We start from the raw sequence: 25,287 nt of genomic DNA on the forward strand, positions 1-25,287 counted from the left end.
CAAAACGACATCCAAATTAAAACTATAACTCGATAGGTAGACCTACAAAATTCTCATATTCCCTTAGTAATAATATGATTGAATTTGCTCTATTTAACAACCCTATATAAGACCATATGTTATGCTGCATGTGCACCACAAGGTGGCAGAAACAACACGTCATAAAACTAGCCACATTAAAATAGTACTAACCTCATTCCAACAGACCTGTTACTCAAACATGTTTTACTTAAGATAAATGTACAATTTTAATTAGATCAAAATATGACATCACATTTACGTTTTTAGACACATCTAATATTGATCAAAACCCAATTAAAATACAATAGTTTTGTCTTTTTGCTTCTGCATATTATTGATAATTGGTATTTTCCTTTATCCAAATCCACAATGAGGTCCTAAACAGCAACTAGAGACTTTTCCTCGTTTTTAGTACCACTTCACTAGTATAAGTGAATGATGCATTACAATTATGGTTATATAAATGAGGTATTTAAGGTCACCTCTGGTTACACCCTAATACAAATATCAGTTTAAACCGTGTTTTCCCCCCATAGAACAGGCAAAATATTACTAACATTGAAAATGATCTCTAGTCCATAACAATGCAGCATTCATGCTGTGTACATACTTAAAATTACCACTTGATATTTCCCCCCTCCCATTTTGATTCAATAAATCATGCATGCAAATCAGATTAAATACTGCATTTCGGTTAGGTTGTATTGGAAAATTCATGAAAAGGGACATTAATGAACAATGTTAGACTGGGTCACGCTGAGGCCAAATGCTGTGAATTTAAAGGTTAACGTGCAAAAGCGGCTCATTTGCATAAGGCACTTACAGGCAAATGAATACACCTGTATTCACAACACGCGTCCATGTACACACATACACACACAGACTATGAATATACATGAAGGTAACCTCTGTGCCAGGGGGATGTGGCATTGTAGTGGCACTGCGACCTGGCATTAGGATACAGAGGGAACATGGCATCTTATCTTTTTAGCCTGAGGGTCGTGAGGACCACCTCGTTATTAAATGTCGCTGTAATCTTTTGAACTGTCGGATCGCATCTCATTGAACCTGACATTCGACACTTGGCAGTAATATAATGTTTCCTATGCTGTTCTTGTACTCCAAAGACAACAATAATCAGTTCAAACAAGGGTTGATGCCAAATATCTACTTGGTTACATGTTTTAAACTCCTCTAAAGACTATTTTTCTACAAATTTAGACTCTAATGACTGCCTGAATGCATCTATGGTTTCCAGTGAAGGTTTGAGGAAGGTTTGATGCTTTGTCAATAGTTTAGAAAGAATTTTGCTGGCACATATCTGCCAGGAGATAGCAGTGATGCACCATTTTTAGATAGAAGCCAATGAATAATGCTCAAAATAATGCTCTTCTAATGATTACAACTTAATGCATGGTTGGGATGTCATGGTGAGTATGAGTGTATATACTTTTAGGGAATTGATTTGGTGTAGTATAACTACAGAAAATATTCATTCATCTTTTATATATGTGGTGGGTGAATATTCTCAAATGTGGGCGGCAATTCTTGGAAAATAACCTGCAGTGATTGAGTTAAATTCAGACTGTGATAGAAAATATTCTGCAAATACCGTAGCCTGCCTGGGGTCTCCTATGTTATTTGAAGACGGTTAAGAAGGACATTTTATAGGTATATTTTAAGGCTGTATACGCATCCTGGGGCTGATTAACTACATAAATTAATTGCCAACTTATTGTTGCCTGTAGGTTCAGAGTTATTTATATTACAATCAAAGAAGTCGATAGAAAAAACATCATTACATACAAGCAGAACTATTATTTAATAGCACATTCACAGAAGCTCTCTATTTTTGAGGAATAACTTTAAAAACAAGAAAAAGGTGATGCTCAATTAACCCAGCTCAGAAAAACATTTTTTTTCTTCCACCAAACAGCTGCCCATGTGTATTTTGCCTGAATATGTAGGGTATATTATACAACCTGAATACAGTCACTATGACAGCTGACACATCTCGCTGCCCCTTATTCATTTTGCGCCTCTTATCGTCACTGTCATTAGCGTTCATTGCAGGCGGCGTGCGTACATGCTGACCAGCGTGTCAAAAAAAAAAAAAAAAAATGAAGCATGGGGTCCTCTTAAGGGCTATTTTCCACTCATGGGTTATTAGAGAGGGAAAAAAACTGACCCACTTTAAGGTCAGCATGCTCACTAGTACTTTTGTGGTGCTTTGAAAAGAGAAACTTGCAGCGTTGTCATAGCAAAATAGAAAACACCCATTTATTCAAGGCTTAAATTACCCTCACAATTTTCAAAACAGAACAAATCACATACAGCATGTTGACCCAAACACAGGGATAGGCTCTAGCACCCTCCCTGACCCTAATGCGGGTAAATTGGTTCAGAAAATGAGATGAGGGAGGGAAGTAGGTAGTAAAAGCGGACGCACCAGTTGGGCGGAAATGGTCGTGGACGGAAGCAGGCTTGCAAATGTCCCTTGTAAATAAGCCGTGGAATTCCCTGAGCCTTCTATCGTGATCCCAGCTGACATTTATGAATTAATAAAACCACAACAGAATGTCAGCGCGTCTATTTGTGGCTCAGCCCAGGGAGTTTGTTCATGTTGCTGTACATGGGAACTCAAAACATGGCGATTCAACTCAAGTTTCATTGACATTTTATGCCGCAACCATGACACCACGTCCCAATGAGGCCTACAAACTAAATGGCCTGTTACATTAGGAGCTGTAATTTACCTGGGTGGGGGGTGATTTACACACATGAGGAAAGATACATTTTCTTCCCTGAGACTGTGAGTGGGCTCTCCATCCTCTTCCTCATCCTCCTCCTCTTCCTCCAGCAGGGTCAGGCAGAAGCTTCCGGAGAGTTTTACCGTGATTTGTCCTGACAGCCTGAACCCCCTGCTACGTTCATTTAAAGCGACGCGCACACACACGCTGTGAAAGTGTGTGTGTGTGTGTGTGAAGGGGCAGCCTGTGGCCACGTGTGTGTATGGGGCCAAAGAACATAGACGTGAGTACGCCTCCACATGCACACCCACAACCACATGTTAAGCATATATTTGTGTTTTAATTCTGATTTTAAAATCCTAAACTTGTTTCTTATAATGTTTGATGGACCTTCTGTTGGTGACATGATAGAATATACACTTATGCTCAATTGTTTTTAACAAAATTTAAAATAAGAGCAATGCTGGACGGAGTCATATGAGTGATTCTTAACTATTTGATTGATAACTTGACAGAAAACCATCACTGATTTCCCCCAGCTCCGGGTCAGACGTCATTTCAAAATCAATAGGACTCCTCGACAACAACGACAATAAATTGACTCTGGGCCATTGTTCAAAATCAATAGGCTACTTGAGAGAAATTAATGTTTGCACTCTTACCACTGTTTACATTACATTCACGATGGTTTCTATTGTTTTGTTTTTGTGCAGCACAGAAACAACTGCGATAATATATCTTCATTTTCCTTGTCAGGATCCTTGTTTTCTAATGACCTCGATTGACTCCGACTTGCACGCATGCGCACAACTAGAGGTCAGTTCTTGCTTAATTTCTTTCACTCTCAATTATTGAAATCTACCAGGCCTATACTGAAACTAAATTATGGGCTATGGGTGTTCTACTACGCTGTATGTGAATGTGTACTATATATTTGACTTACATATTTATTCCCTGTATTGATTGCACTGTACTCCATGGAAATTAGGCCCATTTAAGGTGGTAATATTTGGTTTTACAGCAAATCTGTAAAGTTTGATGATACACTCGTGTTTAATAATTTATTGGCTTTAATGCTCTTTCAAAGGTGCAATTTTGGTGCTAGTGGAGTTGCAGGTCAAAATTCAGAGCTTAAACGGTTGTTTTTTTTGTCCTAAAATTACTTTGGAACACATTCAATGCTTGTTATCACATTACTCAATTCATCAAAACCTCCATATACATATATGTGCATATATTTTTTTTTTTAGAAAACTTGATTGATTGTTTGCATTTTTCTACTTTTGACTGCATGAATTCATCCATCACTAAAAGAGAGAAGTAATGGTCTTGTTCCACTTTCTGGCCAAATGCCATTGAATAAGAAGATCCAAAGCCAGCAGACTGAAGCGGTTAATATTCACGCTCAGTAATTTCCACCAAATAGCAGGAGATTAGCGCACATTTACGCAGCCTTCTGCATGTTAAACCGCTGCTGCTGTGTGCTATTACTTCCCCTCCGAAAGCAAGCCGCCTCGGAGCGAGTCGGAATGACATTTTGCAAAGCGCTCAATATAATAACACACTGGCTGGATGACTTCTCACAGACAAAAAGTGGACTCTTCTCCCCCCGCCCCCTCCCGCTCTTCATTTTAGTTTTATACGCCATGCTAGCTTGAGCCGCCTGTGTCCGATTTAAATACAGAAATCCTCCATTTTCAGAAAGGGACTAAGCTTCTCCTTCCAAAAGAAGTATAAAGAGAACCTACGATAAAAGAGAATTTGTACAGAATGGATGCCAGGCCAGAAAATGCTTATAATTGGGGATTTGAGGGCAAATTTTTACTCATCTCATTTCATTTTTTGAACTGCTTTATCCTCATTAAGTTCACAGGGGGTGCTGGAGCCAATCCCAGCTGTCTCCAGGCCAGAGGCGAATTTTTAGAGCGCTATAGATTTACTTGGCCATCCTGGAGTGCGCCAGAATCAGTGTCCGTGTTTACTAATGAAGCTGACAGATCAGAAGAAGAAGATGAAGAGAAAGCACATGGTTGTTTACGAAACGGAGATAACAAAAGCTCCATCGTAGAGCTGAGCTGAATACTTAATTGGGGTCATTATTATTGCGGCGACAAGAAGAAAGATAAGCTTCCACTCCATGGAGCACGTTCAAGAACCCCCATAAGGCTGAATTTACATATACAATGCAGTTAGTCTCACTATTTGGTCAAAGAAAAACAACGCCACAGTTGATTTGCAACCTGCATCTTACTATTCAAGTCTCAAAATACTCCACAAATTGTTCATTATTCTTTTAAAATGATGTACACATGCTCACTGGCAATGTGTAGCAATGTATAGAACACATTTTCTTCTGTCACACTTACTAATGTAGACTGTCAGTGACCTGTGTATGTGTTTGTCAGAGATAGTAAGGCTTACGTTAATAAGAAAACTTCAATTGCACCCTACACGTCTTCCTGAAGATGCTCACATGCTGTACCAGGCAATTTACAGCTTTCTCTCTCTCTCTGTGTTTGCAAACAGGAATGCTGACTGGATTTTTTGCATGAGGACATTTGTGAAGAAACTATGGAAATAAGGTATGTTGCACTTACTACACGGACATAAAACTTCATTAAGGGTTAATCATATGCTTGCTCCCATTTAATTGCAACTTGTTAATTATTGAAAATGGCAAAATGGTATTAAGTACACTATCTCAGTTGTTTATTTGACTTTGCATTTGCTAATTGTATTGCCACATTGAATAACCTTTATATTTAATGTGAACAAATGTGTGTATAGATTTTATTACCATTCCACAATTCGTTTTTTTTCATGTTATCATTTGGAATTTCATTTTTTATATGTCTACAGTCATCGTTTCTGTCAGTCATTATTAGTATTGTGGGGAGTATATTTCAATATATTTTTAAAGAATATTTTTTGTCATTTCAACACTTTTAAAGTACAAAAAGTCTCTAAATTATTTTGACAACATTGTTATGCTGTTGCTAATCAATCAGTATCAATGAGATTATGCATATGGAAGAGTAATGAAATTAGGATTAAATTGGTGCTATTGGTGCGTTCAGGACTCAGTTCTCTCACCAGTGATTTGCATATTTAACCTCTCAGGTCAATGGAGAGCCATATCCACCCATGGAAAGAGTCATGTATGGCTCCCGAGCCATAGGTTCTCTACCCCTGATTTAAAGCAATTATATTGCATTACAACTTTTTGTTTTGATACATCACAGCAACATGAAATTGACTGATGCACTTCCCTGCTAACGTCCTCCCTTGCAACACCTCGTCTTCCTCGCACCACGACGTTATTTATTAGTCATTTGTCTAAGGTAAACAAAACATTCCAGTGCGCCAGCGAATTTACGCATGACTACTCTGCCGCTCAGTGATATACAAATGATGCCGCCTGTGGAGTTCACCGTTGGCTGATTGCTGGCTTTCAGGGAAACTTTTATTCGTAATCAGGAGTAGTTGAACCTGTCGCGCCATTCCGGGGAAGTCATTAATTCACGGGAGGCACGTGGTGGACAAATATGGCTCCACCTCGCTGCTCAGTCGCAATGAACAACAATGCCCCTGTCTTCATTTGCCTCATAGATAAACTCATTAACAGCCTCCAGGACGCAAATGGGAATAATCACATGGTGCCGCTCACCTGGACTTGTGCATATATATATAAGGAGATGGAAGAAATCCTATATTTACATACGCTAACTCCTCATAGTCCTTCACACGAATACCAATTAGTGCTAGAGCCCTCCTGCCAACTTATATATGGTATCATGGGGAGGAATAATAAACATAAAGAATGGGGAGTGGCAATTAGACAGAGAGATTATGTTTCAATGCCTAGTTCAGGAAAAAAACCTAAATTACTTTGCAATGTTGAAGTGGAATTGGTTTATTATTATCATTATCTAAATAGGATTGCATCTTCTTCAAACATCAACTATAGAAGAATATATGTACTGCAGGCTAAATGAACCCATTTGCCAATCATTAACAGACATAACAACACATCTTACCAATCAACCAATAACACAAATTGACTAAAAATCTATTAAATAAAGTACAATTGAACAAACATCCAAAAAAAAAAAAAACAATCAACCAACAAAGAGACCAACAATTGACCAACAACCAAACTACTACTTGAATGTTCCCTAAAGTCTGCACAATGTTAGTTGCTACATTAAATATCATAACACTCACTTTCATAAACACAGTAGAGTTGATTATAATTAGTTGCGTTTTTATTGCCATAAGTCTCACTCAGCAGCAGCTGTAATAAAAAATAAAAGTCTGTAATATAGTTTGTACAATCTGGACCAAGACTCTACTCGCTCATGATTTTCTTTCTTGCCCTCTCAGCAAAAAAATACTGCCTTCACTTGTAGGCAAAAAGAAAATAACCCTCGGGATTTAGCTATCATACCAAAAGCCAATGTAGCACAAAAGCTCTAAGAGAAGTGGTGTACATTAATTTTTATTTTTTCTAAATCCGTTTGAACGGAGTTGTGTCACTATTAGTGCCGACTTCTACTTAAGACGTATTGTGTGAGGCTAGCTGAGTGCCGTATGCGTGTGTGTCAGCACAATAGTGTCAATAATAAAAGAGCCACAGTAGTGCTGCTCTTCAAATAAAGCATATATATTCTCTTTAATGGCCCGGCTTTTTATTGACTTTGTGAGGGAAAATCCAATATTCTGCCTGTGTGCCAGAGAATCTTTTTTTGCTTCTAATGTTGAGGATTGCTGAAAGCGCCAACTCCTCGCTGCAATTATCCGGAAAAAAGCCTGCCTTCAGTTACATTGGCACCTTTCAAAATCCAATGCAACACAAAGTGTCCCATTAGGAATTTGGAGCAAATATTTGGGCAGATAAAAATATATTTGTCATAATGTAATAGCAAATCTAACTATTTGTATTCAAAAACACAGGTCAGCTTACATACTAAATAATAGAAAATACATATTTATTTAGTAGAATCCTTTACGTGACTGAACATGAATAGTATGTCATTGTAATGCTAAATATGGTGGTTTCAGAGATAGAGTTTTTGTTGTTATGATGGTTATTTTCTTCCTACAGTTTTGGTGGTGGGCTCTGAGAAAATGATTTATTTTTAGCTGTAGGTGGTCTGACCGAGCTGTAGTGCTTTTTTTTTGCTGATTGGCTAGGGTGAACATCAGAGTGCTTCTGTGATAATCAATGAAATTCCAGTGTTTCATTCCAGGGTGCACCCAGGTGGCTTCATGCTGGTAAGGTTGCCCACACACCCTATTTCTTTTTAGCAGTCCATGCGCAGATGATTGTAATTGCATGACGATGCCCTTAGCGCTTTCCAGACATTTTTTCCCCGCATCCTTCAACTGAGTTTTTAAAATACATATAAACACATATACAATACAAGTAGTACAGCAGCACTTGCAAAACTGGAGAGAACTGTTAAATGTCAGAGAAAACTCAGAAGACTGACAGAAACTGTGTAAAATATTCCCAAGTTAATTATAAATGTAGTAAATGATGATTTTAGTATTTTCACCCTTTACTGAACAGAGTAGAAAAAGCCTTTAAGGCCAAAATGAGTATGTTTTTAAGGAGTTTTCACGCATATAATTCAATGTTTTAGATGCTATATTGACCTAATCCAAACAATATTGTCTGGAGTTGATTGAAAAGTTTAAGAATGAGATTTGCGCACCCACGTAAACACCCACTGTGTATGAACAATGGGCCAAGTGATCAATAAATGCGAGTGCAGAGCGGATCAGAAAGAGAGTGACGCAGCCAATAGGCTGTACGTTCATTGGAACCAAATTAATGTGTCCTTGACTATTAAACACACTCTGGGCAACTGCAGTGTGTGTTTGCGCGTCGGTGGTCCGCAGGCATTGTTTGTGCGCACGTTGCATGAATATTGGAGCTGCAGATGTTTAGGCCTCAGGCATCGTCCACCTTTCCCTCAAATGTCTTATTGATTCCAAAAGGATGGAAATAGTTGGGCAAGTCATCAGTACTACACATGTCAAAAATCCACCAAATATAAGTAGAAATGATTAATGCATGTAAAACATATATCAAAACTGGCCCGCCAACAAATAGGTAAAAATTCAAGTCAGTCAGCACCATGAACAGAGGTCAGCTGTCCAGTGTAAACAGGTGTGACCTCTGTCCATGGTGCTGAACGCCCAGCAAAACAATACTTTAGGGAAGCAATAATTCGGTCTATTTTCCTATGTAATGCTGATTAGTGAATTGTGACAGTCGTGTATCAGTTTTCTTTGTGTTTTTTTTACCTTTTTTTTTTGATCGGATGATTGATTGGCAGGTTGATTTGTCAGTGGGTCACTTAGTTGTTAATTTGATTAAAAGCTCGTAGGTAGAATAGTGGATTAGTTGATTGGTTATTTTGCTCCGTAAGCATAGGAATGCAACAGAAAAGTAATTTACTTGTTTTTCTTGTAGACTTAAGATAGTTGGTTTTCAGATCATTTGTTTTAATTGGTCGGTTGAGTGGCTTAGTTTACTGGTTGATTGATGTTTTTCTATTTTGTTTTGATAGCCAATTCTATTGCAAGTGTTTCTTTTTGTTATTTGACTGTTTTTATAGCTCTATTGTTTAGTGGGCAGAAAATTGAACCCACAATATTTGGGTTGGGAGACAACTAATGTACACTGTCGTTTAGCCCCTTAAATGGAACAGTGGAAACTCAATAATATTAACAGACATTTGTCATATTTTACCTACACCATGTACTTACAGGTGTTTTCAGGTCTACATAACAAGTGACCAGTGGCCCTTTTTAACCTTTCCCACAAATGGCCAATCAGCATTTTCATTCATGTGTGTTTTAAAAAACACTTTGTGTGTGTGTCATGACTGCGGCGTTTGCCCTCAGCTGAGTCCAAAAGGACACAACGGTCATCACGGGCTGGGGAGCAGGCGGTGACATTTAAAGGACTCACTTTGTTCCTAATCCATTTAAAAAGAAAGAAGATAGGAGGAGGAGGTAGGGGGGGTTGGTTTGGGAACTCACAAAATTCCCTGCAGCTATGTCGGGCCAATTTTCTCTTCATAGGTATGTATGAAAGGCACATTTATCTTTATCGTGAAGACGATGGATTCATATTTGAAGTGTACTGTGTAATGCGTTACTCAAGATGTCACTAGTTCCATATCGGTGACGTTAGTTAAGAAGTGAATAGTGGAAATCATATAAATCTGACATTATTGCCCCTCTGTGTTGTGATTACGCCAAGCGTCCCGGGTGATGATGGCAATGGGCTACGTTCCAATTGTGCTCAGGTGTAGATGCAATGAAGAAGGGGGAGGCAGGTTGTAATTTGGGGTGGGCCCTAATAGGCTATTAGTCACCTCTGCAGAGCACAACGCTGCCATCTGCTGCGGGGAGTCGGGCCTAGGAAGCGAGAACGCAAGTGATGCTAACCTCCACGTTTGGCAGCTGAGTACATAGTGGCAGCAGTGCTGCATATGGGCATTTATTTATTTATTTACTTTTAACATGGTGACCCCAAACAACACACGGGGTTGCGTGCAAACACTCTCATTGATGTAGAAAACTGTAATTAAAGGCTTTCACAACATGCAGAACAACAATATGTACTTTCAAGCAATCTGCTCTGAGACCATCAATAACAGTTTATACTCTCTTTGACAGCTTTGCCTCTGAACCGTAATTCTTTCGAGACTAGTAAATTGCAGGCGCATGCCTTAAAAAAATTCTGGCATATGTTGCTTAAGACGTAAGACCGTGAAAAGTTGGTGTAAAAAATATAAAATACTACTTCATATGAGGATTTAGATCAGACATGGGCAAACTACGGCCCACGGGCCACATCCAGCCCGCGAGGAATTTTAATCCGGCCTGCCGACGTACTGTTAACGGATGCACTTTTTTATATATGTCGTATCTTGTGCTGACCCCGCCTTTCTGTCAAATTGTTAAAGTCAATGTGGCCCCCGGGCCCAAAAGTTTGCCCACCCCTGATATAGATAGACAACAGAATGGTTTAAAGACATTCTCATCTCAAGTTTATGTGGTATTTAACTAGGTTTACCACTATTATGACAGAGAGGAACATGTCTGTCCAAATGACAAATAATCATTAGCATGTTTTGGCTTTGTTTTGGCTATTGGTTCTAATATGAAGCCTGTACACGTCCTTCAGTAATTTTGCCGGCTTTACGCAAAAGAGAAAACATCAACAAAGCAAACAGAAGTGTCTTTGGATCTTCTAGGCCGTGACGCTCGAAGAATAATCGGTCCAAATAATACTGGATGGATTTACGAGCAAGCTGTGGAACATTTGTTGCCGGAGTCATTTTGTACCCCCCCTTGCCTTTCGCTTCTGATTTGTCATACATGCGTGTGTGCGTGTAGAAAATAAATCGGAACAGATCGTCACTGGCAAACATTCCACAAAGACAAACACAATGAGTGTTTGCCTGTAAACAGACACATGGAAACGATTACAATGTTTGACCGTCTTTCTGAAAAATCTGGCAAAAGGATGTGTGAACGTTGACATTTAAAGTTTAGATGCTCGTTACATTGATTCTACTCATAGGATATCCACTCCATTCAAACATGGTTGAAAATATGTAAAAAATGGATGGGTTATCAAGTACATTTATCAGCATTTTAGGTTGTTTTTCCTCGTTTACAATGGTTAAAATCTTCAGATTTCAGGTTCCTATAGAAATAGGTCTCTGTTAAATACTAAGTGGCAAGTAAATTCTGATTCCTTGGCCATATATTTTCTCCGACGGTTGCCAAAGCGAAATAGCAGAGCATCTTTTTGTCTCTAAGGGATAAATCATTGAATCTACACCTGACGTCGCAGGATGGCTGCATTGTTTACAGACGCTCCCTGCAATCGATCGCCCTAAGATCCCCTGAGCACAGGAACCCTGTATTTCTTTCTTTCATTCCCTTCTCCAACTTACATTGGAGATTAATAGTAGGGTCCCTAAAGACGAGGGAGGGAAAGCACTTTCCGGTGAAGGTCGACTGTCCAAAGAATTGTGTGATCTCATTTTGCTCACATGTATTGTTTTTTTTTAGCTCACAATACCACATGGACATTCATCAATATGTTGTTTATGTGTATATGTGTCAGCTGTGGGACGCATGTTTGTGGACACCCATTGGGAAGATGCCATAAATGTCGGTTTTCTTGGTTTCATTGTACCACCCATTTGTCATCACATTGTTGGCCTTTTCCTTCAGGATTAGACAGAGATTACATTAGGTAGCATAGTTAGAATTCTGTAAAAGTGACAGATGGACAATGACCATGTGACATTCAAAAAAGATGTCCATTGCCCCCTTTGCTCTCATCCCTCCATCACTACCACTGTCTCCGTAGAATGCACGCCAGGCGGTTAAGCGCCATGCTTCTTCCCCTGAGTACAAATACAGAAAATGTGGAGATGATTGGAGCACGAGTGATATGTAATGAGACAATAATGGTGTTCCATGTGCCGAAAGGCAATAGACAGTAAGACCAACAGGTTTGTGTTGATGTCAACATTGCTCTCCTGGAGCTTGTTAGCATTAATGAATTCATGTTCTAGTTTCATGCGGGTCCTTATAGTTCATTCGTATATGAGTATTTTTTATATATACATATATATATATATATATATATATATATATATATATATATATATATATATATATATATATATATATATATATATATATATATATATATATATATATATATATATATATATATATATATATATATATATATATATATATATATATATATATATATATATATATATATATATATATATATATATATATATATATATATATATATTCATTTTCTGTACCACTTATTCATCTTTTGGCCAATCACAAGTATAGTGCGAGCAGTAAGAATGGTCATTACCTGAAGGACTGCTTTTCATTTGAACTACGGTTCTGTAGTGTCAGCACTCTTCTGTGCAATTTTGGAGTATTTTTGGGTGTCTACCTTTGTACGCAAGTTGGGTACTATAACTCCAACTCATTTTAAATCTGCCAATGTCTTTTCTCCCTCGTACCACATGCTTCAGTCTGCTGTGTGACAGAGCGAGACAAAGTGTCAGCCGGCAGACATCAGTAAGTAAAATTTAGCGACGCCATTGAAGGGATAATGACACGACTAATTGGAATAAATCTCCCCGGCGTCACACGGAGGCTCTAATTATTGTCTGAGGTCGGATGACGACTTGAGGAGCAGCTGCCACGAGGAACGTTAATGTGACGAATGAAAGGTGGCCTCCAGTCAGATAAGGGAACTTCACAGATGCTGATGTTAGCCTTGCGTAGGAAGTTTTCCTTGAACTTTGGATAAGCTGCTTTAAAAAGGATATAGGTGGATGTAATTGCATTTAATTTATATTATATGCCCTATAAAATTGTCTTGGTTCTGCCTAATCGCGAGTGCTTCTTTTTATTGAAATTCAATCCATTGGATTTGAGTGCATTTTTAATGATTTGAGTGGGCGTTATTTTACTCTGGCTTTATAATTGATTAGAGTTGACCATGTTGTCAAGTAAATAGTGAATAGAGTTAACATGAGGTGTCTTTCTTTTCCAGTGACTGCATTGTACTCTGAGGTATCATCATAATTGTGCGGTCAACTGTGTGTGGCGCCGGGGGTGGGGTGTAGTCCATTGCTCCGGTGAACATAGTAGCCACTAAGCCTGAGGTGTCAATCCTTGCGGGGGGATACCGTGGTTCTACTTATCAAATCCACAGGAAAAAGATGGCAATCCCCTTTTTCTCCCTGACCTTATCTTGTGTCCGCCCCGCCAGCATTTTCACCGCACTGCGTTTCAACTGCATTAGAGCGTGGAGCGATCAGCTTACTACCCCCTGAAGCCCTCATCGCCACATGAAGTAGTGCAAGACCGTCGGAAAAGGCTTGTTGGGATATCTTGAGATTTCCTGGGAGATTTACAGTACTGCCCAGTGTAGCTTTCTTGGATGCTTGTTGTTGCAGATGTTAAATTCTGTATTTTTTTTTTTATATTGGTCACATAGACATGACCATTTATTTTTTAATGGTGCCCAAGGGTTGCTGCAATTGGTTGATGGTGCACCTTGTGTCTTGCCCATTGGTAACTAGAATATGATCCAGCACATCCACTTTAGTAGCTTTTCATTCTTTGGTTAGAGTGGCTTGACTTCAGGTTTAAGGTTTAAAATCATGTTTTAAAAGATGGATTATAGATTTGGAAAAAGGGTTAGGAGTTCAAATTTAGGGTCATTTTATTATGATTTATCCTTTGTTTATTTGGATAAGGCAAGTGAGTAGTTTTAGGACTTTTAAAGTGAACTTTCAAGACAGGTTTTCAAACCGAGTGATGACAAAGTTAGCATTTCATGCCGGCCTTTATGCATATAAGGGAACTCATTTGCAAAGGATATGAGTCATCAAGCCAACACCACAACCCTCTACAGCCCCCCTCACTGTGAGGACCGAGGGGAGGGAAGTGGAGGCGGGCGGGCGGGCGAAAAGCGGCACTTAATTGTACTCCTTCTAGACAGCTTCTAATTACAGAGGGTGCTTTAGATCTCATTAACACTTCTTCTTACACATGACTTGTGGATGAAGAGCAGAGTTCCACGTCACCCCTGCGGCAGCCGGGTCTACAAACAGGCTATGGCTGAACCTTTATGCGGGGCGGGGGATGTTGACCTCCAGAAGTTTGTGCTCCATCTTTTCCTGCTGTGGCCTCGCTGTGATTAAGTGGCAAGCAGTGATGGCGTTGACGGTTGGGTTGAGCACTTAAAAGGATGACGGCCGTCCAAAGCGTCACTTATCCACGTTCTTCATGGGCTGCTCCCACAGCTGAGATGTGTCATACTTATATTCCCCTTCCCCCCCCCCCCCCCCCTCTGTCAAGAAGGCTAACTGTTGTACTTGTGTGCTTAAATTTGATTGCTTTGATGGAGGATAATGTGTTCATTGTAAGACCATTTCCGTTTATTCCACTATTTTTTTTAGTCGGGTTGGAGTCTGGCTAAAGATGGTGATCGTTCTTAAAATGTGTCATAAAACATGGTCATCCAATTTCAACATGATTTTCTGAATCCAAGAATTTCACAGGTGTGGTAATTTGAATGCAAATTCATTGTATAGACTCTTTATAGAACTATTTTTCTTTTGCATCCATAGCAGGATTTGGAAAAGACAGGACTTTTTGCCCATTAGGGTATACAATATGGGATATTTGTACATTTTGCAATGTAATATTAGCAAACTGCATCTAATAAATTCTTGGGATTTGGCAGAGGTTGACAACCTCTCATTCTAACGGCATTATATATTTTTCATTATCAAAGCTTAATCCTCTTTCAGTTGAAGTTTCAGAATTTTTAATAAGCAGACTGTTATAACGAGGCGATGCGTAAAACAAGTTTTGATGCTGCATCGCTCTAAGAAAAAAAGCAAAAAAACGTTTTGAAGTGACAAAGTCAGCAAACAACATCTGGAGCGTAAATTTTCCCCAGGCTTGACGTCGCCACAGAGTAATGTCTGAACAGCAGTTGAATTTTTTCCTCCCATTTTTTGTGATGTGTGATGCAAGCCTGCTGTTGATTTGCACGCATACTCATCTCACACCTTCTGCATTTCAGTCCCTCACTTTAATTTCGAGCATGGGCACCATTTATCTGCGAATTGGAAATAGAAATACACACACGACGTGCTTTGACTATATGTATTCAGTTTTCAACAGATTTACATGGCAAAGTAGATGATAAGACCAAAGATGGTTTTAAATTAGGATTTTGAGGTCTGGGCTTAAAAAATTTGTTCGAAGTCAGGTTTAAAATTGTAAAACAGGGATTAAATTCTGGGTTATCAATTTCATGCTTGGGTAGAATGATTTCATATCTATCATATAACAGGTAACATGACAAATCTTTGTGGAAATCATTTATTTTGCATACCAAAGGGTGAAGAATGTAAATTCATGATTACGTTTTAGGTCACAAATCGATGACGAACATTTGTCTTCTCTTTCAGAACATTCTGGGAAAGAATTCCATCCTTCATAAAAAGTTGCCCAGGCCCTGAAGAAGCAAAGTAACCCCAGGTAATCACACAAACACGTCCATGTTTGACTCATAACATACACCTTTCACAACCTTGTAACTTTCCTCTCGTCAACTCCAAGAAAACGTTGCAATTGCTAAAGAACAAATCAGCGAGCTCTTCTTTAACCATAGTTCGCTTGTGCAAATACACTACCTAATCCAAATGTTGCGTGCTGAGTGCATCTCTTTGTACGTACACTTCAGGCACGCTGTCATTGCTATCGTGCACAATAGAAAAATCAAGGACAACCACATATTCAAACTGGCTTATCGAGTACACAGTGAGCAAGATTCTTCCTTGCACACATATTCATATGCCAACTCCATAGTCATAATGTTATTGGGTTTTTCTCCTTTTTCTTTTTGGTGCACAATCAGCATAATAATGTCAGCATGATTAAATAAAGATTTGCGTGTGACCATGCTGGCAGTTTCTCCTATTAATGAAATGTCAAAATCAGTTTAGTGGATGCATACTAAACAGAACCGCAATCAGCCTTGGCTTTCGTCTCAGGTGGTAATTTGCTGTCTGTTTTCCATATGAAAGAGACGGCGTGCGCTTCATTGGGCTGCTTGTGTACTCGCCTCCGACAGCGCGTGCTCGGCAACCTGCACCTTCTGTGGCGTGTGTCTTGAGATATTGACATGGTTACATTTACTAATGTTTGCCATTTTTCAAAGTCACGTATTGCTTGTGCAATGTCATTGAAAGCAGGACAAGACTGTTTTCAATTAAGATTTCAAGGGTAGGAGTTGAGTCTGGGGTTTAAATTAGACTTGGGTTTGGGGTATAGAATTGGAGGGAAAAGGGAAATAAGTAGTTGAGCGTTGTGTTGTGCTGGTTGGAAAGTCAAGAGGGATGCTAGTATGGGTTAGGATTACAAATCAGGTTTGGGGATTTCAAAGGAGAGTTTAAGACGAAGGTGAGTCGAATTCAATGTTTGAAATTCAAGTAGGACTTAGGAAACAACAATCCCTGAATGATCTTTTAAAGCTGGGACCATGTAATGCTTGTAATACTTTGATTTTTGTACATCGTTTGGGATATCGCTGAAAATGCTTAATATTACTGCTACATACTGTCAAGTCACTTTATTTTTTACCTCTAGGCAACCTAACAAATGAAAGAAAATACATCCAGAATTGAGTGCTTTATTTGTGTTTACGTATATTGTAAAATGTTCATTTTTTTGTAGATTTTCTTCCTTGTTAAGAAGCCATGGTGTGTATTGCGGCAGCGGTAAAGACAGGGACACAAACAGGAAATCAATAGGAGTTGGTCGATTCTCTTTTGTTGCCTTTGCGCCGTATTGTGGAAATAAAAATAAATAAATAGAACGGAGGCTGCTATTTTGGAGAGTGAAATGACATTTTGCCGCTCCGGTCAAACATAGTCATGTTAAAGGCAGGATTTCCTAGAGACTTGCTTTATTTCTGGGAAATTATTTTTCTCTTTCCGACATCAGTCAGGGTCTCACCAGGCAGCGTTAAATCCCAACATGGAGCTCAGTATACATATAAAGATGTTTTTTTTTTTTTTATGGGGGGGGCGAGTTTGTTCTCATAAAGCCTTTGACCTCATTTCAGAAGTACACAACAAAAAAAAAGAAAAGAGAACGGATGTGATGGATATAAAAACAAACAGGCCACATGTGCCTTTGATGGGATTTCATATTCAACTTCAATAATTGAAAACAATATCGTTTAGCTCCCTGGCGGATGCTATAACCCACACATTTAAGAACTATACAGTCAATGGAAGAGAGCCAATTTTTAAAGCCGCAATATTCATCAAATTTGTTCACTTTTCTTTTCTTCTCAATTGTTTTAAGCCCCCAAGTCAAAGTCTGCTGTTAAAAAAGTGTTTCACTTGTGATTTGTTTCAAGATAATGATGTCTACTGCACTTTAAGGTGGCATCAGTCATTCCAGAGTACTTAAATAAAGGGCAAGTAATTCAGGGTGGGGGTTTATAGTGTCTTAATTAGGACAAATCTTTTTGCTTCAATAGACTACTAGTCTTGATTGGTAAAAATTGTGTAAAATGAATACAAATAGTAGAAGAAGTATTACAATTTCTGGTAAACCAAGCACAACATTCAGCAGGTGGAATAAAGCCAATCATTGCACCCCCCCCCCTCACCCTTCTCAAAGAAAGTGAGGAGCACCTTCACATAGTTGAGGCCGGGTGCCGAGGAAACGCTTTGCCGATTCGAATGCTGCCAGCCAAACACGTGTCGAAGCGACCTGAGTGCATGTGCTTGTCATTGAGGTGACACCCGGCGGCGCATCAGCGACTCATCCATATTTCATATTTTTTCTACTTTTTTGTTTGCCTTTCAGCACACGTTGAGCACACAGGCCAACAGAACAAACAACAAAAAGTTGTGGATAAAATGCTGCGTTTAAAAGATACCTTTGTAGTAGTAGAAGATTTTATTTAAACAAAAAAATGCATGTATTTGCGGGTATACATAGGTGTGTGTTTATAGGTTTGGGTTGGATTGAATTGGATAACTTTATTCATCCTGTATTCGGGAAATTCCGTTGTCATAGTAGCAAGAGGGTGAGGATGCAGAAATAGGAAAGGCATTTTAGACATAACTAGATAGTTAATAAGTTAATAAATAAATACAAATATATAAATAAATAACCGTGTTGCTGAAATATATACATGCAGATACAGTTATATGATTTTTATACATATATATGATGTTTTTTTACATCAATTAGAACTTTTTTTGGAAAGGGAACTAAGATTATCCATTCTATGATTATCACTATGATGGATATTAATGCATGCTGCACATTTCATATGTCAGGATGTGTTTCAACGTGCCACACTATTACTATGTACATATTTGACCTCCACAGCTTTTACAGTACATTAGTCTTCATTTTAACAACCCGAAGGAACATTACTGCCGCAATAAGCGAATTGGAGCGTGCTTGCCCGCTGTGGGTGTGCTGTAAAGCCACTTTGACAGTCTAAATAGTCTCCTGGATGAGTGTTGACATTTTATGCACTCAGTTTAAGTATCAGCTGATTCAGGAACACACAAGGCAAAACTACTTGGTGAGACTCTTAGATTCTCAGCAGGTGGCCAACAACATGACTGGATTTTTACAACAAGTGCCAATTCAAGAACCAAAATGGTTCGAATGGATTGTCGAATATTTTAACCACAAGGCATTGATAAGCAAAAAAAACATTTTGCATCTTGTGAATGTTATATTTTACTTTTTTAGTGGATTGCAGGGATAGTAAAGCCTATTACAGCTGACTTCCGACCGACATTTTTTATATACTTGATGATTAAACTACTTAGTTAGCTGTTAATGTTGTCACTAATCAGGTTAATATTTAACTGGCTCCTTTGCGGACTAACAAATGTATTGGGAGTAGTATTGCAAAGCTATTTAGATTGATGCTATTGGCATTCTTGGCCAGTCCATGGCACTGGAGGCATATAAATAAACTTCACCCAACACATTTGATTAACCTCTCACATGCCCCCAAGGTACGGGGTCTTAGAAGCTCACCATCATTTAATCCTCGACTCTGCCGAGAAGACGGCCGCTAATTCCAATCGCGAGTATCTGATCCTGTATGGCCGCCGGCGTAGAGCTCCTCCAGTGCGCGCTCCAAAATACAAAGATGAAATAGAAAAAAAAAAGATATCTTAAGCTTGATCTGAACGTGAAGACCAATGGATGACAGGAAATAAAACACATAAGACACTCCCTACTCTATCTGAACAGAATTACGACAGTGAAAGAACAGCTAAACCTATTTTCTATAGTCTATGGCTCATTTGTCACTTTTGTTAGTTTTTTGGCAGGATAGTGCAACACACACTGCCTTTTTCCAACATTAAATTGGGATCTAGTTAACTAGTTTGTGATCTATGATTGCTCTTATGAGTAGTTTTGTAGGTAGTTTTCTTGTTCATCTAAAAAAATTGCCATTTTGAGTTAATTTCAACCAATAAGATTGAGTTAATTACAAAAGTTATGCAAAAACAAGGCCCCAATGTAATTCCATCGTCGATTACATCACAATAGTCATGTAATTACACTGGATGCACCCGCGAGCAGACATGTTTAAACAGCTGCAAATGCTTTCCTTCTGTCATTGTTGGACAATTATTTATTTTCAATCCTGTTTAATAGACATTTGTGTAATCTGGGCTAGTGTCTATCAGTGGTCCCACCAGGTCATTCACGGTGACACGTTTTGATGAGCTTTTATCTCTTCAGCTTTACTTAGCTGGGTTTTTTTTTTCCTATCTGGGACTGTGTGGAAGGTTTTAAATGGACTAAGCGACACTTATGGGCATCTAGGGAAATTCTCAAGCTGATGCCGACGGAAAATAAGTTGTCTGACACTCAGTTTTTGTTAATATGGCGCTAGTCTTGGTGTTCCCTTAAGCGCTTGGCAAGAAATTAAAATGAATTCACTAAGTATATTGACGGTGGATGGAGTCATGCAGTAAAATTTTAAACATACATTGACTATATATGTTATTCCAATTGGCGTTACATACCCTCCCATTAAACTTCCCTTGTTTTATAACTAAAATGTGAGTAAAAACAATGGCACATGGCAATGTGCTAGACTACTTTTCCCCCGATAAACTTTGTAATAAAAAAGGGAAACATCGTAAACTACTATGTAAACATGCATTGCGCACTGGAGACTTATTTTATTCTGTAAATGACTTTTTGCAATATGTTTTTTTTTTATGATAATTAGTTTTTTTCTCCTGCCTGGTAAAATCTCTGCAAAGTTTTACTTGATACTTTTTCAAGTGGTTGCAAAAATAGAAGAAATGCGTACCTTGTTGAAGGCAATACATTTGGATGTATAAACCTCCTAGAAGATATAAAAATAATATAAATATAAAGAAGCCTGGCTAATAAAGCAGCATATCTCCAAATTCGGTTCTTATGAATATCATTATTTGGTGTTTGAGCGACCTTTTATTTAGTCAAAAAAATGAGGTGTCAAAATAGAAATAATACACTGAAATGGAAAGCAATCTTGTGATGTGTTTATGATTCACTGAATTTGTGTATCGACTTTACATTTCCCCTGTCGCTAGGCCAATCTATCACCTTCTGCTTCTGAGATATTTTAGAATTATATTTCATATAGAACTGACCATGGTGTTTTTTTTTTTTAAATACATAGGGTTCCAAGGGCATGATTCACGAAATAATGTTCACTTGTCTCATTAAGTCATCAATAGAAGAAATTTTGATAGTTAAATGACATTTTCCAATATCTGCCTAGATCTTAACGTACAATTACCATCATCGTCGCAGTGGTTTTCCTCTTAATTTCCTCCCCTGACGTGATTTAAACATGATTGCAGAGCTGCCACTGAAAATTTAATGGAAAGGTAATTAGCTGAAGGAGAAAAATAGTTCCTTGCAGGAGTGTCTGGAATTTAGATAGAGGCTTCAAATTTTATTTCCTTTTTATTTTAATTGCTTGAAAAACATTCCAACAGGTACAGAATGAAAGTTTATCAATCATTATGTCCTTGTAGAACACAGATTCATATGGTAATCATCATTTATGCAGTTAAAATGTTAAGAAATTTGGATTATATAGCCTTATTTGCTGTAGTAGGAGTATCTGAATGTAGTTGGCAGAATGTGATTGGCTGAAAGTATTGTAGGCAGTGATGTGCAGTCAAAATGTCCGTCTAGTCGATGAGTGTGCATTCCAGATGGCATTTTTCAGGTCCTTGCGGAGATCTTCAATGGGATTTAGATGTGAGCTCACCGAAAGCCACCTGGGAATAGTCTCATGCTTTTCTCTTACCAAATCTTTTTGGCTGGAATTTGATAGACTAAAATAGAACTATCACAGCAAGGAGAGACTTACTCTTATGGAGTTCTCATGCTTATACTTTTTTGACTTCAAGTTTCATCTTGTTCTTGGATATAACACAAGAACCAATCATTATATGTGAATATGCACATTTACAATGATAACTTATGGCTTGCTTGACCAGAATATACAAGATTTGAGACTATCTTGGGTTGCAAATATATACCCGATTCACTCCCTCTTCTTCCAAGTATTTATCTGTAAACAATCCCATTTCCATTGTTTAGCTCGTCACTTTCGTTTCCGCAATGCATTCATCACAAAAATAAGCCTTTTTATGGAAATTATAGCAATTATTCCATGACTGCTGCTTTGCGTCACTTCTCATCAACGTTTTCCATGTTGACTTGTAAGCTATTTACTGTCACGTGAATGTAATATTGTGTTTTTTGATAGCCCCACTGCTCTAATTCGTATCACGCGGAAATGGCGTCAAGGCACTGTTACGCGTGAGAGATCAGCTCCAGCTAACCTGATTAAATCACCCACAGTGGCACAAGACAGACACCAGCATCTGTGCTCTAGTGCCATTTCAATAAAACTCTCTATACCTTACACAATCAATTTACTGTATGGGTATCTTTAGTTCCCACAAAAAAGCAAGATAAATCTACTTCTATATTCCCAAAAATGAGTAAACTATCAAAACATAAATAAAGGTAGTACATAAAATTCTAATAATATGACTCATGCGAAAAGTCATGTAAAGAAAAAAGGTAATTATTATAAATATTTTTAACAAAAATATGTATCTAAAATTAATCATATAACATTCATTGTGAGTAGTGGACAATCATGCTGTTTTTTTTAACGATTATTTACTGAAAATGTCCTTAAGACTTCATTTGTGACTCTTGTTGAAGGTTATAACCTTTTATTCATGTAAAGAAAAGTCATGTAAAGAAAAAATATAATTATTATGAATATTTTTAACAAAAATATGTGTCTGAAATTAATTTTTGTTATGTAAAACAGTCGTCCATTCATCCATTTTCTATTCCCATATCATAGAAGCATAAAACAAAAGTTAAATTTCCATGCTTTGCTCGTTAAATCCTACAACACATTTGTTTTCTGTACTCAGCGACACAAAAAATGAATACTCCATGTTTGAAGTCTGCAGCATTTGTTGACATCTATATTTTCCCAATTCGTGAAAGGATGCAATGATTGTTATACAACATCCATACAGCAAATTGCACAATTTTTAATGAATAGGAAGAAATGGCCTATTTTTTTCAGTTGCATATAAACAATAGGTTTTGTTTTTATCATAGCAGAACAGCAAGGAGTGAGTGCACTCCACTTCCTGTTTTCTGCCGCACGCCAGTGAGCTCACTGCAGCCCGTAATGAGCCGCCTGGTGCCTCGGCGGCTCTGATCAAGCCTTTCCTGTGATCACTTCCCAGTGTAATCCCTTGTCGGCTCGGTTCCTACTAGCCAGCGGCCCGCTTCCCATTAGCGCCGTCGCCGTACCGTGCGTGGCCACGTTAACACTCTCCGGGCCGGTTTCATGAAAGATTCCGGCTCCACGCACATGCACGTACGGTTTTTACAGACCCTCCTGCACATTCTGCTGTGACTAATGAGGTCTAGTCAGTGTACAAGACATAGGGGTGAAAAGGAGGTATGGATAATAATACAGCTTGTGGAGGTGACTGCTTAGCCTCCAGTTTAAAATGTCACACATTTACATTGGTTTCCAGCTGCAAGCTCAATGCTGCACAAAGCTGAATATGTGACCTGACACACACTTTACAAATAGCATGTGGGCAAAACCATTCAAATGTCATCATTAGGGTACACACAAGGCCCTGAATGTGAAAAACCGAGGCCATCTGAGACAAACTGCAATTCTTTACTATATAATGAGTATTGCCAATGTGAACTGGGATTCACCAATTGCACCTATTTGGCAAATACCAATAATGATCAATAGAATGGACGTGTAGAATTAGACCATACACTGTGCACCAGTTTAATAGTTTGGAGAGCAACTCCCACTGTAATTTTGAGTCTGACTTCATCGGCCTCTGCCACATTGAAGTCTTGTGGACGACAGGTCGCTGACAAGGATAAACGATGCCCCAGCCAGAGAGTAGTTCGGATCCCGCGGGCACGTGAGGTCAGATCTTGCAGTTATGTGGATTAACTTTTGCTTTCTTTCCTCGCCCTCCTCTCTCAGGGCCTTTGCAAATCCCCCATCCACGCGCCGTTGTATCAACACGGCCTCATGTCCTTGCTGCTGCTGAATTATTCAACAACGCCAATGCTCATATCTGCCCGGTCTGGGCAGCAGCTTCATGCAGTGACTTTAACAGTACCAGTGGGGGACCAAAAAAGCTCCCTGTATTGCCAGCAAGGTATCCCCGATTTCTCTTCCCGACAAATGTACGGAAAGTAGTATATGGATAGTGCAAAGGCAATGAGCCTTTAAAATTCTACGGTAGACTTTTTCTGGTCACTTCAAGTTTTATCTCTCTTTGCTACAAGACACAAGAGGAATTACAGTCACCATCCCCCCCCAAAAAATGGTAATCCACCACCTTCACAGGTGCTTAAATAGAGCCACAGTCTCTGATCCTCTCTCATCTATTCCACTAATAGTCAAATGCACTACTGTGGAACAAAAAATATAATACTTCTAAAGGGCCACTGTTTAGAATCAGTACATACCAAAATAATACCCTTTATAAAACCCATTTCTGACCTCTATTATTGTTAAGGTCTTAAGAAATGTTCTCTCTTTGCTACCATAAATCTTCATCGTTTTGACAAATTCATTCATTTTCTGTACCACTTATAAAACAACAAAATATGAAGAAAATAACAAAAAATCCCATCTATTTTGTCTTGTTTGGATTCAAGATGCACCTCCCCATCCCCAGTAAGACACTGCACAGCACTGGTCATAATATAAAAATGATTTTGTCCTTGTTGCTGCATGAATAATTCAACATTCATATCACAGCCAAGGGGACCAAAGCTCTAACATACCCGACCAGCTAATCCCCCTCACCCTACTCTTCTTTACCACTCCACCATTTCACCAGCACTTCTTCTCTACCTCTCTCGTTGCATTTTTTCATCTCTTCTTTTGGCAAGCCCTCTCTTTGCTATTTGTCAGGCTTTCTCTGCCTTTTTTTCCGAAGGACAGCCACTTTAAACCTTCCGCTCTTTCTTTCCTCGCCTCTCAATATCACAGCTCGCTCACCGTTCTTGCCACCGACCTCTCGGGGGCTGGATCAAATACCCGTTCAGGGCTCTTTCGCTCATTAAACTTTTCTTGCCTTTATAAGATCTTGTAATTCATTACTGCTACTTCAGTGCGCATTTGAACCGCACCAATCAATGTTTTCGCTTTGCCTTTGTATGTGATCACTTAGAGAGAGGAGGGAATTCTTTTTGAATGTGGATTAGGTGTGGAATTTAGCGGGGTACTTGGGGGGGGGGGTGCTTGGCAAAGGGCCTGATT

General features: G+C 38.7%; 1 long non-coding RNA gene across 1 annotated transcript; it reads left to right on the top strand.

Annotated features, from left to right (window-relative positions):
- The first annotated feature begins 2,901 nt into the window (after positions 1-2,901).
- On the top strand, positions 2,902-15,912 carry LOC144192182 (uncharacterized). Its single transcript, XR_013325063.1, has 4 exons — positions 2,902-3,054; positions 3,528-3,587; positions 5,298-5,353; positions 15,842-15,912. It is a non-coding gene; the product is annotated as an uncharacterized LOC144192182 (long non-coding RNA).
- The last annotated feature ends 9,375 nt before the right edge of the window (positions 15,913-25,287 follow it).

This window comes from Stigmatopora nigra, unplaced genomic scaffold, assembly GCF_051989575.1.
Source record: "Stigmatopora nigra isolate UIUO_SnigA unplaced genomic scaffold, RoL_Snig_1.1 HiC_scaffold_25, whole genome shotgun sequence".
NCBI lineage: Eukaryota > Metazoa > Chordata > Actinopteri > Syngnathiformes > Syngnathidae > Stigmatopora > Stigmatopora nigra.